The sequence below is a fragment of the Tiliqua scincoides genome, chromosome 15 (genome assembly GCF_035046505.1).
Source record: "Tiliqua scincoides isolate rTilSci1 chromosome 15, rTilSci1.hap2, whole genome shotgun sequence".
Taxonomy (NCBI): domain Eukaryota; kingdom Metazoa; phylum Chordata; class Lepidosauria; order Squamata; family Scincidae; genus Tiliqua; species Tiliqua scincoides.
In genome coordinates, this window is record NC_089835.1 from 7379192 (window position 1) to 7394408 (window position 15217).

The following is a 15217-nucleotide window of genomic DNA, read 5'->3' on the forward strand; positions in this document are numbered from 1 at the left end:
CCGTAACTAACAGTCCTTGATTCCTTCCAACAGTGGGACACAAAATATAGCACCCCTGTTACAGCTAATTTGAAATGTCTCGGGCAAACTGGCTTCCCTGCTTCTCTCTGACTCCCAGAGGAGCCCTGTGGAAATGCCAGCGGCCCAGGGGTTTGCCAGAGGTTTGTTCAGCATTTTAAACCAGCAGAAGAAATCCCACTGAAAATGAATGTCATTTTTCCAGACGCATCTCATGCTCAGACTTTCCCTGTCCCATTTGTCCGATTTCCCTGCAAGGAAACATCCTCAGCTCTTTCCACCTATGTCCTGTGAGTGGGGCCCTGTCTCCTGGGCTCTAGATGTGGGGTCCCAGGCAGCTGAGATGAAGCCAACCCTCTTCTGGTGGGATTCAGAATTTCAACATTTGGCAAGAATGAGTGCACTGCTTTTCCATACTGGGGGGGCGGGGGGCTTCTCCTGGTATCTGCCTCCTGCAGGAGAACCAGCGGGAACCTGAGCCAATAAGCAGGCAGAAAATGCAGAATGAGAGGAGCTGCTCTGGTCCACCCAGCAGGACTGAATCCCCTAATAGAGACCTGCTTCTGATCCCAAAACAGGCCCCTTAGTAGAAAGCAACATGAATGATTGTGCATAAGTAGAGCCCTGAGTTCTTGCTAACTGTGCTGGGCTGATTTCAATCTCAGAAGAGCTTCTTTGCTCCCCTACAACTCCTGAGGGCTGCAGCTTGTCTCCAAGCCAAGACTGCGTACATCAGGTTTCTTAAGAGAGGAGCAAAGTTTAGGAAGACATGATAAGCTCTGAAAGGAGCTACGGTGTGAGATTGACCACAGATCCTGTTTTATCTCCCTGGGGCGAAGGCTCTGGGTGTCAAACAGTTTCAGAGCGAAGGAGTTGGAGGCTATCGAGCTCAGCCAGGGACTTAAGCCTGACCCCCCTTCCTACAGCTTTATTTTTCTGGGGAACGTAGCGGAGAACAGAGTCGGGAAAGAGAAAGAAATATTTGGACTTGAAAGAAAAGAGGGACTAACAGCAAAAAGGCAAGAAATAATTAAAGGATTAAGAATTAAGAACTATAAAGAGTTAAAAGAGAAAAAAATTATGGAATACAGTATAAATGCCCAGTTGGGTGGATTTTCCAGCTGGGATTGAGATTGTTAAGAAGACAAACATTAAGAGTTTTTATAAAACTTTTTTGGAGTTTATTCCTTCGGATTTTTTATTATTATTATAAAACTCTACAGTGTGTGGGACAGAAGGAAGACTGTCCCGATTTTATCGTGTTGATAAAGTTTTTATTCGAGTTTATAAGTTTTGATTACCATTTCTTCTGGGAAGTGAGAGGCTTGTTATGGTTCTAATACTTTGTTGAAGTTACCAACATTAATAACAGAAGATAACAAAATTAAAACAACAGGCTTTTTGCTGAGGTTTGTGCATAAAGGAATATACTGACATCTGGTGGCCATGATGGATCTGACTTGATCTTGATTCCTCCAGATCTTTGGCCAGATCTGCAGTTCCTAACCCCCAACACAGGATGCAGTGCATGCGCTCTTGGTACAGCTGCACTGGCACTGGAAAATTGGATATGATTGGTCCTAAGTCCTCTTAATTGAAACTTTCCAGCAGCAAGTCCTGGAGGACTCCTTGTGACAAGGGAATGTTTGTTCCCTTACCTCGGGACTGCAATGCGGCTGCATTGGCTCTGGAAAGTTGGATAGCCCTTAGGCTGCAATCCTACTCACACCTGGGAAGCAAGCCCAATTGACTATAGAATGTGATTTACTCCTGTGTAGGCTTGCATAGGATTGGGCTGCTATTCCCAGGTAAGTGTGCTGAGGATGGTACAGTTAGCATTGCTCCTTCTCTAGCAGAAAAGTTCCTTTAGGTTATTCTCTCCCCCCCCCCCCCATGCAAGTGAAATGGCAGGCTGACCAGAAATTGAAGATATTTTGAACGAGTTTGCAAATTGGGTTTAGGTCTTATCACCTAATGAAGAACTGGGAAGAACTTGTGATCAGGGTGAACCTCAAAACCTGCAAGGCTTGTTAATTTTCATTTTTAGGCTGGGTGGTGGGTGCTTGGGCACCTTCACAGCTGCAACACTTTCGAAGGACTGTGGTGGGGAGGTTCTGCCTCACCTGCCTCCCCACCCACTGCAGGCCCCTGCTTTGCACTCCCTGGTCAGTAGCAGCCCTCAAACCTGTGGGAGAATTGCCACTAGAGTAGACCAAAGTGATGGGTATCTGCTGTTGCCTGTCGGAAAGCAACCTAGAAGAACAGTCCCCTCATAGTACTCTTTTGCTCATTAGTGAAACTGTCCTTCAGGGCTGCCTTTCTCTCTCAAACCCTGGAAGTCAACAACTCCCCTTGAACTTGTTGGGCTTCTGAGTAGATGTGCATTGGATTGCAGAGTTGGAAGTTGGAGGGGGAAGCTTTACAGTTCACTGGAATTCTTTTTGGGGCTGGGTGGTAGAAGCAATAGAGCAGCATTTCTCAAGCAGTAGTACTCATACCACCAGTGGTACTTGAGGTGGTGCCCAGTGGTACTCATGGCAGGACCCCCCCCCCAGACCTCCACTGCCTGGCAGTGAGACCAGCAATACGATGCAACAAACAGTGGTAGGAGGCTCAGTTCTGCTTTTCTTGCACTCAAAAAAGCCCTCCCATCTACCCTGGGAGCCCAATCCTATGCATGTCTACTCAGAAGTAAGTTCCATTATAGTCAATGGGACTTACTACCAGGAAAAAGTGGATAGGATTGTAGCCTGAGCCTCTTACCGTGGTTTGTTGCATCATGTCTGGCCTCTTCGTATGGAAATAACTGGTGATAAAGTCATTCCAGTTACTTCCAGTTGTACTTCCCAGAGGTGGGCCATGCAAAATGGTACTGCGGGCGAGAGGCAGATGCTGAGGAATGCTGCAATAGAACAAAAAAGAAGGGGAGATGTCAGGATGTTACTATGCTGTTGTTGCTTTTGGTTGATGATGAGGTGTCAGACTATGTGCTCAGTGCACTTTTGCTGACCAGATGTTCACTACTAAAAGTGAACCAGTTCCTTGAGAGGATTGACTGCTCTGGTAAAAATCACCAAGTTCCCACTGAGAAGGAAGGTGGCCCAGCTCAAAGCCCAGTGCAGCAAGATGGTTTGTGCAGATGTGAAGGTGCTAAGCTGCTGTGGTGTCTCCAGAGGTTGGTAACCTGGAGCCCTGGCAGTTCCCACCTCCTCTTCTTGGTGCCTTCCTGATTTCATTTTACAACTGCCTTGAGAATTCAAGAAAAAATGTCCATTTCAGCCGCATGTTTATCCTCCTTGGAGACTAGTGGCCAGAGGCCTGTAAGTATGACTATAGAGGACAGAATTGCAGCCTTGCAATTTGGATTTAGACATTGGGTTAAAGTTACAATAACTTGGTTAAAGTTACAGTGCAATCCTATGACTGTCTACTCAGAAGTAAGTCCCATTATGTTCAATGGGACTTACTCCCAGGAAAGTGTGTACTGTACAGTATAGGAGTGCAACTGTAGTCTTTCAACTTCCTTTGCGGCAGACAATTGAAGCTGAGTTGCTCATTGGTCATTAGGACATAGAACCTGTTGTTAATTTATTTGAATCCCACCACTGGGCTAGAGGCAGAGTTCTTTAAAAGACTGGAAGGGACAAGAGTCTCCCTGAGCCTGGAAGGGGTGGCCCTGCCATTGGCCTCCAGGCAGCCTGAAATTGCCGCGGGGAGGACAGGCAGAACCCAGCACAGGTTGACTCTCATGATAATCCCTGGGCGTCGGGAAATTACTCTTTTAATAAGGAGACTCTTCCCTCCCTCATCGCCTTGATCCAAAAGCTGGGTACACAGTGGACTTTGTGTGAAATGGCAGTGCCAACGCCTCGCATAAGTGGATGCCACCCACACAACTTCAGCTTGCCTTGGCAGAGACGGGCTGCATCATCCCTGAATGTATGTCGACGGGTTTTCAATGCTTCTGGATGGGAAAAGGTGCCCTTGCCAACTTGCTCAGTTTCTCAGCAAGTAGTCCTGACTTGACCCACATTCCTGCTTCCTCTCTGAACAAGGAAGCTGCCCAGTGCTGCTCCCCTCTCCTCCTTGGCGAGGGCACATTTTCTGCCTGTCCCAGCGTCACTCAAGGCAAGAAGACCATCTCTGCCCCCGATTGGGTGCTTGGAGGGAGGGAGGGAGGGAGGGAGGGAGGGGGGAGAGTCTAACCTGCTTCAATATTCAATGTTATTTAAGGTGGTGCCTACTGGACCCCTGAATGAATGAAGGGGGAACAGTTCCATCGCCTTTATTTTTCTCCACCTTTCCTTTCTTTCCCCTCTTTATCCAGGCCATTCGGGGGTCTGTATCCATGGCAGGTGTGTGGGTTTAGAAGAGACCAGTTTGGTGGGCTGGAACCAAGAATGGTGTGTGGGTTCAGAAGAGACCATTGTTTGACAGTGACCACGTTGCAACACATTTATCTACAGCCCAGTAAGATTCAGTAAATGGAGGGAATTAAAGCCCAAATAAGTATCTACAAATTCATTCATTCACATTCTGCCTTTCTCCCCAAAGGGTAGGTGCTGACCAAAAACAAAATGTAGGAGTTGCTGCCTTAATGAAATACTATACAATTTCTCATATAAGAACATAAGAACAGCCCCACTGGATCAGGCCATAGGCCCATCTAGTCCAGCTTCCTGTATCTCACAGCGGCCCACCAAATGCCCCAGGGAGCACACCAGATAACAAGAGACCTCATCCTGGTGCCCTCCCTTGCATTGGCATTCTGACATAACCCATTTCTAAAATCAGGAGGTTGCGCATACACATCATGGCTTGTACCCCTAATGGATTTTTCCTCCAGAAACTTGTCCAATCCCCTTTTAAAGGCGTCCAGGCTAGACGCCATCACCACATCCTGTGGCAAGGAGTTCCACAGACTGATGTGGTACAGATCACAATGATCTGTACTCCTTCTACTGTGAACTTTATCTTTGCATGTTGCTGTATAACCATACCTCTTATCCTTTTTCTTGTGAAATGCACTAATATATCTATTGGACGTTTCCTCAACCTTGCAATCCTTGTATTCACTCTGTAGACTCTATCAGTCTCCAACTCCATCTCATTAGGATCACTTGGTAAAAAAATTGCCCACATTTCTCTCATCATGGCTCATCTCCTCTCCTTCCTGTTCTGGTGTAAATCTGAATCTTAAAATATTTTCTTTTTGCGCCCATCCCATCAATGCCAACCTATCTTGATTCCTATCCTCTCTGACTTCCAAATCCTCAGATTTTGCTTCAGGAACTTTTATTCTGTCATTTATCACTTCTATCTTTGTCTCTGTTTCTTCCCTGTTTGTCCCTGTTTCTTCCCACATTGTATCCCAACGTGACTTGTTTGTCTGCATCTGTAATTTCATCTCCTGCATTTCTTGATGCAAAGTTTCGAATTTCCCATCCATCCCTTCTATTTTTTTCTGCAAACAATTTTCCATCTTCATTAGTAAATCTTGAATAGCTTCCAGATTCAGTTCTTTCCCTGATGATCTTGGTGGGGATTTCTCTTTATGTATCTGTTCCAACGTATTACGTCTCCTAGTGGTGGCCATTATCCCTTTAAAAATCTCAGTCTATCACAATCCACAGGCAATTATCTTAAATTTCCACAGGTGTTCGAATCTGCAACACTTCACAAGTAGTTGTCTTAATTCCCCACCAGATGTCAGTAAATTTCTTTATGCAGAAACCTCAGCAAACAGCCTATTGTTTTAATTTTGATATCTTCTGTTATTAATGTTGGTAACTTCAACAAAGTATTATGACCATAGCAAGCTTCTCACTTCCCAGAAGAAATGGTAAACAAAACTGATAAACTCGAATAAAAACTTTATCAACACGACATAAAAGCGAGACAGTCTTCCTTCTGTCCCACACACTGTAGAGTTTTATAATTAAAAAAAAAATCCAAAGGAATAAACTCCAAAAACGTTTTTTAAAAACTCTTAACCAGTGGTGGGATTCAGCAGGTTCTCACCTATTCTATGGAACCCTTACGTAATCCAGCTGTTGGTTCTAAGAACCGTTTGCTGGCCAGGGAGCTGGCGCCTTGAACTGTCCTGGGGGCAGCAGCTGTGCAGGGCCAACCCATGGGGGGGCGGAAAGGGGGTCACTCCCAGCGGGACTGCTGCTCACCAGCCCTTGCGAGCTCCCTGCTGACAAGGGCAAGAGAAGCAGCCCAGCTGCCCGCCCCGCACCTCCCCTCCCTGGCCGACTGCCGAGTAGACTGCTCCTGCGCCTGGAGGCTCCGTGGACTCAGCTCTCCCGGTGGGTCGGGGGTGCGGGCAGGACAAAGAGGAGGGCGTCTGAGCAGCTCCCGCCCAAAGAGTCCTTGCCGCCCCTAATTATTATTATTAGTAGTAGTAATTAATTAATTAATTAAAAGCTTCTGACTTCCCAGAAGAAATGGTAAACAAAACTGATAAACTTGAAAAACTTTATCAACACAACAAAAAAGCGAGACAGTCTTCCTTCTGTTCCACAAACTGTAGTTTCATAAAAAAAAAAAAATCCAAAGGAATCCGACCCAATAGGGTTTTATAAAAACTCTTAACATTTCTCTTCTTAACAATCTCAATCTCAGCTTGAAAATCCTCCCAACTGGGCATTTATACTGTATTTCATAATTTCTTTCCTTTTAACTCTATAGTTCTTAATTCTTAAGAACATAAGAACAGCCCCACTGGATCAGGCCGTAGGCCCATCTAATCCAGCTTCCCGTATCTCACAGCGGCCCACCAAATGCCCTAGGGAGCACACCAGATAACAAGAGACCTGCATCCTGGTGCCCTCCCTTGCATCTGGCATTCTGACATAGCCCATTCCTAAAATCAGGAGGCTGCACATACATATCATGGCTTGTAACCAGTGGTAGGATTCAAATAAATTAACAACAGGTTCTATGTCCTTATGACCATTTTAAGTATACCGAAAGATATACCAAAATGTAGTTTAATAATTCGTGCATTAAATAAACAAGAACAATAAAAGAGGTACACAAAACTAGATTATATTTTAAGAAAGAGTTTTAAAATATTAATGAAAAAATATTAAATACCTGACAAAGTGTTATTGAAGATATTTCCATATTGCTGTTTGATTGGCGTCCTCACTTGCAATTTTCTTTGCTTTTATCCGAGCATCATCGGCTGTGTGATTTATCCTTAACCATCTTTGCACTGTAGGAGTAGGATTCCATTCCTTCAGCGGTAGGCCGATTAGACTGATAATCATTATGCTTGCTATATTAGAAACAGTTAGGCAAGTTCTCTTCTCTGATCGTATAATGTTCATCTTTGAAAAACCCCTTTCTGCTTCTGCTGAACTTACAGCAATTGTTCTGACAATATTTTTAGCTCTTTGAACACTTTCGGGAATTGAATAGTTCTGGGAATTTTTTTAAACGTTTTCCACAAAATCTTTTTGAGCTATAGGACTGCATCAGATCTAGTGATAGGTGCAGTATAAGTGACAGATGATGATCGTAAAAGGGGGTGTGCTGTCAACCATGCTTCTGAACATGTGCAGAAGGCAGCGCTTGCCTTGGTTTTTTTACACTTGCAGCAAAAAGGCAAAATAATGCCCTTCCACTTTCATTTTTATTAAACAACCAACTTGCAAAGATGGAAGTTGGTAGAGAACAATATTCTTGACTGTTGTTCTGTTGTAACTGGTGGTATGTTATAGATGATAATCTTACTCTTCTGTGCCAGGTGAAAGGTATATACAGTCCAGTTTCCCAGAACTATATATCAGTAATTTCATCAAGCACAGAAGGGTACGGCTCACATTCTAACCAACTTTCTAATGGGACATGTGCTGCATCCTGCAGTAGGGTGGCAGTCACAGAGGCATCCTCAAGGGAAGGGAACGTTTATTTCCTCACCTTGGAGCTGCATTGCTCTTAGGTCAGTGCTGGAAAGTGGGTTAGGATGCACCCTAAAATTTTCATCACTGGCCTGCCACCAGTTAGAATTAGAGCAATATTCATGAACATGTATATTGTTATATAAGAAGAAAATCAACACCACTGTGTGTCCAGAAACAGCAATAATAAATCATAAAGTTGGCATAACATATACAGCCACTTGCCACAAGTTCCTTTGCTTCAGGTGTCTGCTAATTGGGTAAGAGGCACTTTTGCAAGTGGGTGCTCCTTTTTTTAGCAGGGGGAGAGTAACTGGCCCACCTCACCCCAGCAGTGTCTGTTCTAGTGGCTTCTGCTGGTATTCCTTTGCATCTTTTTAGATTGTGAGCCCTTTTGGGACAGGGGGCCATTAGATATTTGATTTTCTCTGTAAACCGCTTTGTGAACTTTTTGTTGAAAAGCGATATATAAATACTGTTGTTGTTGTTGTTGTTGTTGTTGTTGTTGTCTGTTTACATTATCCTGCAGGGATGGTTCTGCTTTTTCTTATTATGGACTATTCCTATGTTATTTGAGGTGTTTAAGAAATAGTATTACCAGTACAGTGGTACCTCGCATAACGAATGCCCCGCGCAGCGAAAAACTCACAGAACGAAAGCGTTTTGCGAAGTTTGGTAACTCGCACAACGAATTTTTACGACCCGTGCTTCGCAAGACGAATTTTTTTTTGTTTTGCTGTGGTTTGTCTTAAGGGGGGATCTTCATGTCAGTTTATGATCCCGTCCACCCTAGTAAGGGGAGGATCTTCATGTCAGTTTATGTAAGTAAGTCCCATTGTGCTTGCTCCCAGGAAAGTGTGCACAGGATTACAGCCTTCAAACTCCCCACTCAGCATCCCCCCATCGCTCATTCACCCTCTCACTGCCCCATTTCCTTCAGGTTTCCCCCCATGATCACGGCAAAAGCAAGCAATTGAGTGCAGCTGCTCTGTCCTCCCCAGCTTAGAGCACAATCCTGTGCATGTCTCCTCAGAAGTAAGACCCATTGTGCTTACTCCCAGGAAAGTGTGCACAGGATTACAGCCTTCAAGCTCCCCACTCAGCATTCCCCCCCGTTTTTGAAATCCTCTGTACAGTATGTATGCCTTTAAAGAGCACTTAATAAACACTTTGTAAACCAAATTTGACTTTGTTCTGACTTTTCTTGCCCATAGGAACGCATTAATTAAATTTCAATGCATTCCTATGGGAAAACGCGCTTCGCAAAACGAAAAACTCGCATAACGAAAGGACTCGCGGAACGGATTAATTTCGTTATGCGAGGCACCACTGTATTTAATTTCTATTGCCCTCACCTAGCTCCTGTACCCCACCTCGCTGGACCTTAGATTCCCTCCCATAGGTTAGAGGAGGAAAAGCTGAGGTAAAGCTAAATTTCAAAACTGATTTAAGGTTGTTTTAAAGTTAGAAGACAAGGAGTTAGAAAGACAAAGAGTTAGAAAGAGTACACTTACCTTCTCCTTCTCGTCCTCCCCTTCTCCAAAACTCAGAGGTCCACTTGCCTTCTCCTCGCCCAGGTGCTAAGCTCGCGGTGCCTTACCTGGCACTTTGTTCCCAGAGGCACTTGGGGTCCCAGGGGCCGTGCACACTTCTGCAGAGAGTCCTTTAATTATTAGTCCTTTTAATTAGTCCTCTTAAGTAGTCCTTTAATTTTATAAATTAGTCCTGTAATTATTTCTTGCCTTGTTGCTGTTAGTCCCTTTTGTCTTTCAAGTCCAAATATTTCTTTCTCTCTCCCGACTCTGTTCTCTGCTACGTTCCCCAGAAAAATAAAGCTGTAGGAAGGGGGGTCAGGCTTAAGTCCTTGGCTGAGCTCGATAGCCTCCAACTCCTTTGCTCTGAAACTGTTTGACACCCAGAGCCTTCGCCCCAGGGAGATAAAACAGGATCTGTGGTTAATCTCACACTGTAGCCCCTTTCAGTCCAGGGGGGTTTAGATGAAATCTGACAGATGTATCTGCTGATAAGCAGAGCTTATCATGTCTCCCTAACCTTTGCTCCTCTCTTAAGAAACCTGATGTACGCAGTCTTGGCTTGGAGACAAGCTGCAGCCCTCAGGAGTTGTAGGGGAGCAAAGAAGCTCTTCTGAGATTGAAAACAGCCCAGCACAGTTAGCAAGAACACAGGGCTCTACTTATGCACAAAGACTCATGTTGCTTTCTAGTAAGGGGCCTTTTTTGGGATCAGAAGCAGGTCTCTATTAAGGGATTCAGTCCTGCTGGGTGGACCAGAGCAGCTCCTCCCGTTCTGCATTTTCTGCCTGCTTATTGGCTCAGGTTCCTGCTGGTTCTCCTGCAGGAGACAGATATCAGGAGAAGTCCCCCCCCCCCCATTCTGGAAAACCAGTGCCCTCCTTGCCATATGTTGAAACTCTGAATCCCACCAGAAGAGAGTTGCCTGGGACCTCACGTCTCATCTCAGCTGCCTGGGACCCCACGTCTAGCGCCCAGGAGACAGGGCCCCACTCACAGGACATGGGTGGAAAGAGCTGAGGATGTTGCCTTGCAGGGAAATCGGACAAATGGGACAGGGAAAGTCTGAGCATGAGATGCGTCCGGAAAAATGACATTCATTTTCACTGGGATTTCTTCTGCTGGTTTAAAATGCTGAACAAACCCCTGGCAAACCCCTGGGCCGCTGGCATTTCCACAGGGCTCCTCTGGGAGTCAGAGAGAAGCAGGGAAGCCAGTTTGCCCGAGACATTTCAAATTAGCTGTAACAGGGGTGCTTTATTTGTGTCCCACCCCCTCACTTATTCACCAACAAAGTGCCCTAGCACAAAGCAGGAGTGTGTGTGTGTGTGTGTGTGTGTGAGAGAGAGAGAGAGAGAGACGAATATCTTGCACTATGTTTTGAAATGTTATATATATAATTCTATATATATAATTAAATATATACATAGGATCTATATTTGTATGTGACTGTGTTTGTATATATGCATGTATATGTTTGTGTGTGTTTTTATGTATATAACATTTATACATTACATAAATAATGTGTATATATAATGTATAACATATAATGTACTATATATATATCTATAGAATTAAATATATATGTATGTATGTATGTATGTAAAGGTGAAAAGCTTTAGAAGCCAGCACTGGTTTTGAAGGGAAGTGAGAGGGGCTGCTTTACGCCAGAATATTTGGACTTGAAAGACAAAAGGGACTAACAGCAACAAGACAAGAAATAATTAAAGGACTAAGAATTAAGAACTAAGCTGGGATTCAGATTGTTAAGAAGACAAACGTTAAGAGTTTTTATAAAACTTTTTTGGAGTTTATTCCTTTGTTGTTTTTTTATTATAAAACTCTACAGTGTGCGGGACAGAAGGAAGACTGTCTCGCTTTTTTGTCGTGTTGATAAAGTTTTTATTTGAGTTTATCAGTTTTGTTTTCCATTTCTTCTGGGAAGTGAGAAGCTTGTTATGGTCAAAATACTTTGCTTAAGTTACCAACATTAATAACAGAAGATAACAAAATTAAAACAATAGGCTGTTTGCTGAGGTTTCTGCATAAAGGAATATACTGACATCTGGTGGGGAATTAAGACAACTACTTGTGAAGTGTTGCAGATTGGAACTCAGCTGTTCTGTGGCCAACATGTTCTTTTATCTCAACCCTGGGTGAGATAAAACCCACCCTGAGCAGCGTCCCTTCTCCCCGCCAGCCCTGACACAGAAATGCAGGGACCAGAGTTCCCTGGAGAGAGAGAGAGAGAGATTGACTATTGAAGCAGGTTAGACTCTCCCTCCCTCCCTCCCTCCAAGCACCCAGTCGGGGGCAGAGATGGTCTTCTTGCCTTGAGTGACACTGGGACAGGCAGAAAACGTGCCCTCACCAAGGAGGGGAGCAGCACCGGGCAGTTTCCTTGTTCAGAGGAAGCAGGAATGTGGGTCAAGTCAGGACTGCTTGCTGAGAAACTGAGCAAGTTGGCAAGGGCACCTTTTCCCATCCAGAAGCATTGAAAACCCGTCGACATACATTCAGGGGTGATGCAGCCTGTCTCTGCCAAGGCAAGCTGAAGTTGTGTGGGTGGCATCCAATTATGCGAGGCGTTGGCACTGCCATTTCGCACAAAGTCCGCTGTGTACCCCACAAATTGGCTTTTGGATCAAGGTGATGAGGGAGGGAAGATTCTCCTTATTAAAAGAGTAATTTCCCGACGCCCAGGGATTATCATGAGAGTCAACCTGTGCTGGGTTCCCTCTGTCCTCCCCGGGGCAATTTCAGGCTGTCCAGAGGCCAATGGCAGGGCCACCCCTTCCTGGCTCCGGGAGACTCTTGTCCCTTCCAGTCTTTTAAAGAACTCTGCCTCTAGCCCCACATTTACACCCCCAGATTCCCCTTCCTTCCTTCCTTCCTTCTGGCCTGCCTGACTAATTCGAGTGTTTCATTAAGGAAGCACCTCCTACATTTTGTTTATGGTCAGCATCTACCCTTTGGGGAGAAAGGCGGAATGTGAATGAATGAATTTATATATACTTATTTGGGCTTCAATATGAACTTAAGAACCCATATGTTCTTATGTCCTTGTATCGCAGCTGTGGTCTACCTGTAGGGTGCTTTCCTTGCACGAGTTCTCCCCAGTGGAGATCCTTTGGGCTGGGGTACCTTCCTTATGAGGAAAGGCTATGGTGTATGGGGCTCTTCAGCCTAGAAAAGAGGCGCCTAAGGGGGGACATGATTGAAACATCCCAAATTATGCACGGGAAGGATAGAGTGGATAGAGAGATGCTCTTTACACTCGCACATAACACCAGAACCAGGGGACATGCACTCAAATGGAGTGTTGGGAGGGTTGGGACAGACAAAAGAAAATATTTCTTTACTCAGCGTGTGGTAGGTCTGTGGACTCCTTGCCACAGGATGTGGTGATGGCATCTGGCCTGGATGCCTTTAAAAAGGGATTGGTCAAGTTTCTAGTGGAAAAATCCATTACGGGTTACAAGCCATTACATTTGCAACCTCCTGATTTTAGAAATGGGCTATGTCAGAATGCCAGATGCAAGGGAGGGCACCAGGATGCAGGTCTCTTGTTATCTGGTGTGCTCCCTGGGGCATTTGGTGGGCCGCTGTGAGATACAGGAAGCTAGACTAGATGGGCCTATGATTCCCCTCCCAGCTGGCAGCCATACCCAAAAGTCCACAGAGCCCTCGTGAAATGGCCCACAGCCTGGAGAGGCTGGGAGGGGCGAGATTTCATGCCAATTGGGGCCAGGAGGGAGGGAGGGCCATGCCGGACCGTCAGGTACAGCGTGAGGCACCCACTTAGGGCACTGGGCACTCTGCTCACCGGCCCAGTGTAGGGTCCTCTCCAAAATGCTACATACATATGTGTTGCGTGTGTGTGTACATCAAACATATATTTGCTTTAAATTTGTAGAAATATAAAAACAAACTTAGGGTGAAGTACCAGCTTGCCAGCATCAGGTCCCCCTGCCCCTTTTCCAAGGCTTGGTGGTCTTGTGATGCCATCAGGTCCTGCCTCTAAGAGCTTAGAGGGTGCTTCCCTTCTGGCAGCCAGGAGTCCCACTGACCTGGTAGGGTCAGCCACGGACAAGGGGTTGGGATCTCTTCCTCCATCTTAAAACTGCTCTTTCCCGATTGTCTGTTTCAGGTTCTGATCTTTGTCTCTTTCAGGTTCCAATCTTTGATGAATCTCGAAAGCCTTGATCAATCGGATGCCTTGAGGTCAGCGGCTGTATTGGGGTCCTCTCCCACCAGTGACTCCGATGGGATCTTGCGAAAAGAGCTGGAAGCCTTTCTGTGCCAGGAGCTGTGAGGTTCCAGGGGGGCCCACCAGCACCATACTCCAATCCAGCTCCACTCGCATGTACGGTTACTGTCTCCATGCCGGTTCCCTTCGATACCCCTCAGCCGTCTGCTTTGAGAGGCAACGCTCAATATCCTGCGACCATGACACAGATCTATAGTTGAGCTTCTGGGCCCAGTTGTATTCACTGCCCCCCGAAATATCAGGCCAATGCTTTGACTTTCAGCCCCTGGGCCCAAATCTGTTTCCTTCTCTCTGCATCCCTCCTACTCCTGGTTCTGAAGGGGTCCTGCTTGATGACTCCTCGGAGGAGGAAGAAATAGGTTCCACTGAGTAGATAAGGAGTTCCCACCCACCCCTCTCTGGCTTTGTCTGTTGCTTTGGGGCTAAAGGCTGATTGTCCAGTCTCCTGGCCTTCCCTTTCTATTAAAGCTGAATACACATTGAATCCTTGGTGTTGTCTATTATTATTAACTATTAATTTTAACAATATATTCTATTTATTTATGTATTTATTTATTTATTTATTGAGAGAGAGAGAGAGAGAGAGAGAGAGAGAGAGAGAGAGAGAGAGAGGGTTGTTCATGGTGTTAACTGTCCGTGGTGCAAAGAGGGGGTGTCTCTTTGACGTCTGACAACCCTGTGAGTGTTGGCTCACCCTGGGGTTAGCTGGCCACCTATTCCTTCAGTAACTCTAGAGTTACTTAAGAGGACCCAGGGAATGTTTATCGCTGACAGCCACCCAGACTGGGATGGAGGGAAAATTAAAAACAGTTTCCATCAAAACCACCTGCAGGGTGTGATCAGTCCTCCCCCCCCCCCCACTGGGCTTCCCTAACTGGGCTTCCTGCCAGCAATCCCTCCCCCCCACAACGTCCCTGGCACCAGTTTCTAAGCAACAATATTTGAGATACAGCTATGAACACATGGTGATTATTTTATTATATGTTTCTCTCTGCACATCACCAAGAGATCCCCAACGAGAAATTTGCCAAGTTAAAAGCTAAGGAAAGAAATACACCAGGGGGTGGGGGAAGGAGAGTCTTATAGGTCTGGGGGCCTACGTATCACGACTAGCCAGAAACAGAGTAGAGAACACAGACTTTACTTGTCATAAGAATCCAAGAAGAGCCCTGCTGGATCAGGCCAAAGGCCCATCTAGTACAACTTCCTGTATCTCATAGTTCTCCAGCAGATGCCTCTGGAATCACACAAGACCACAAGATACCTGCATCCAGTTGCCACTCCCTTGCAGCCTACTTCTAAAATCAGGAGGTTGCACTTACTCATCATGGCTTGTAACTTGTGATGGACTTTTCCTCCATCAATCTGTCCAACCCCCTTTTAGGTGCTATCACCATATCCTAGAGTAAGGAGTTCCACAGATTAATCACATATGTCTCAGGCCTTTAAAGGCAGAAGAAGAGAAGGGGGTCAGTGGTCATCTGGCA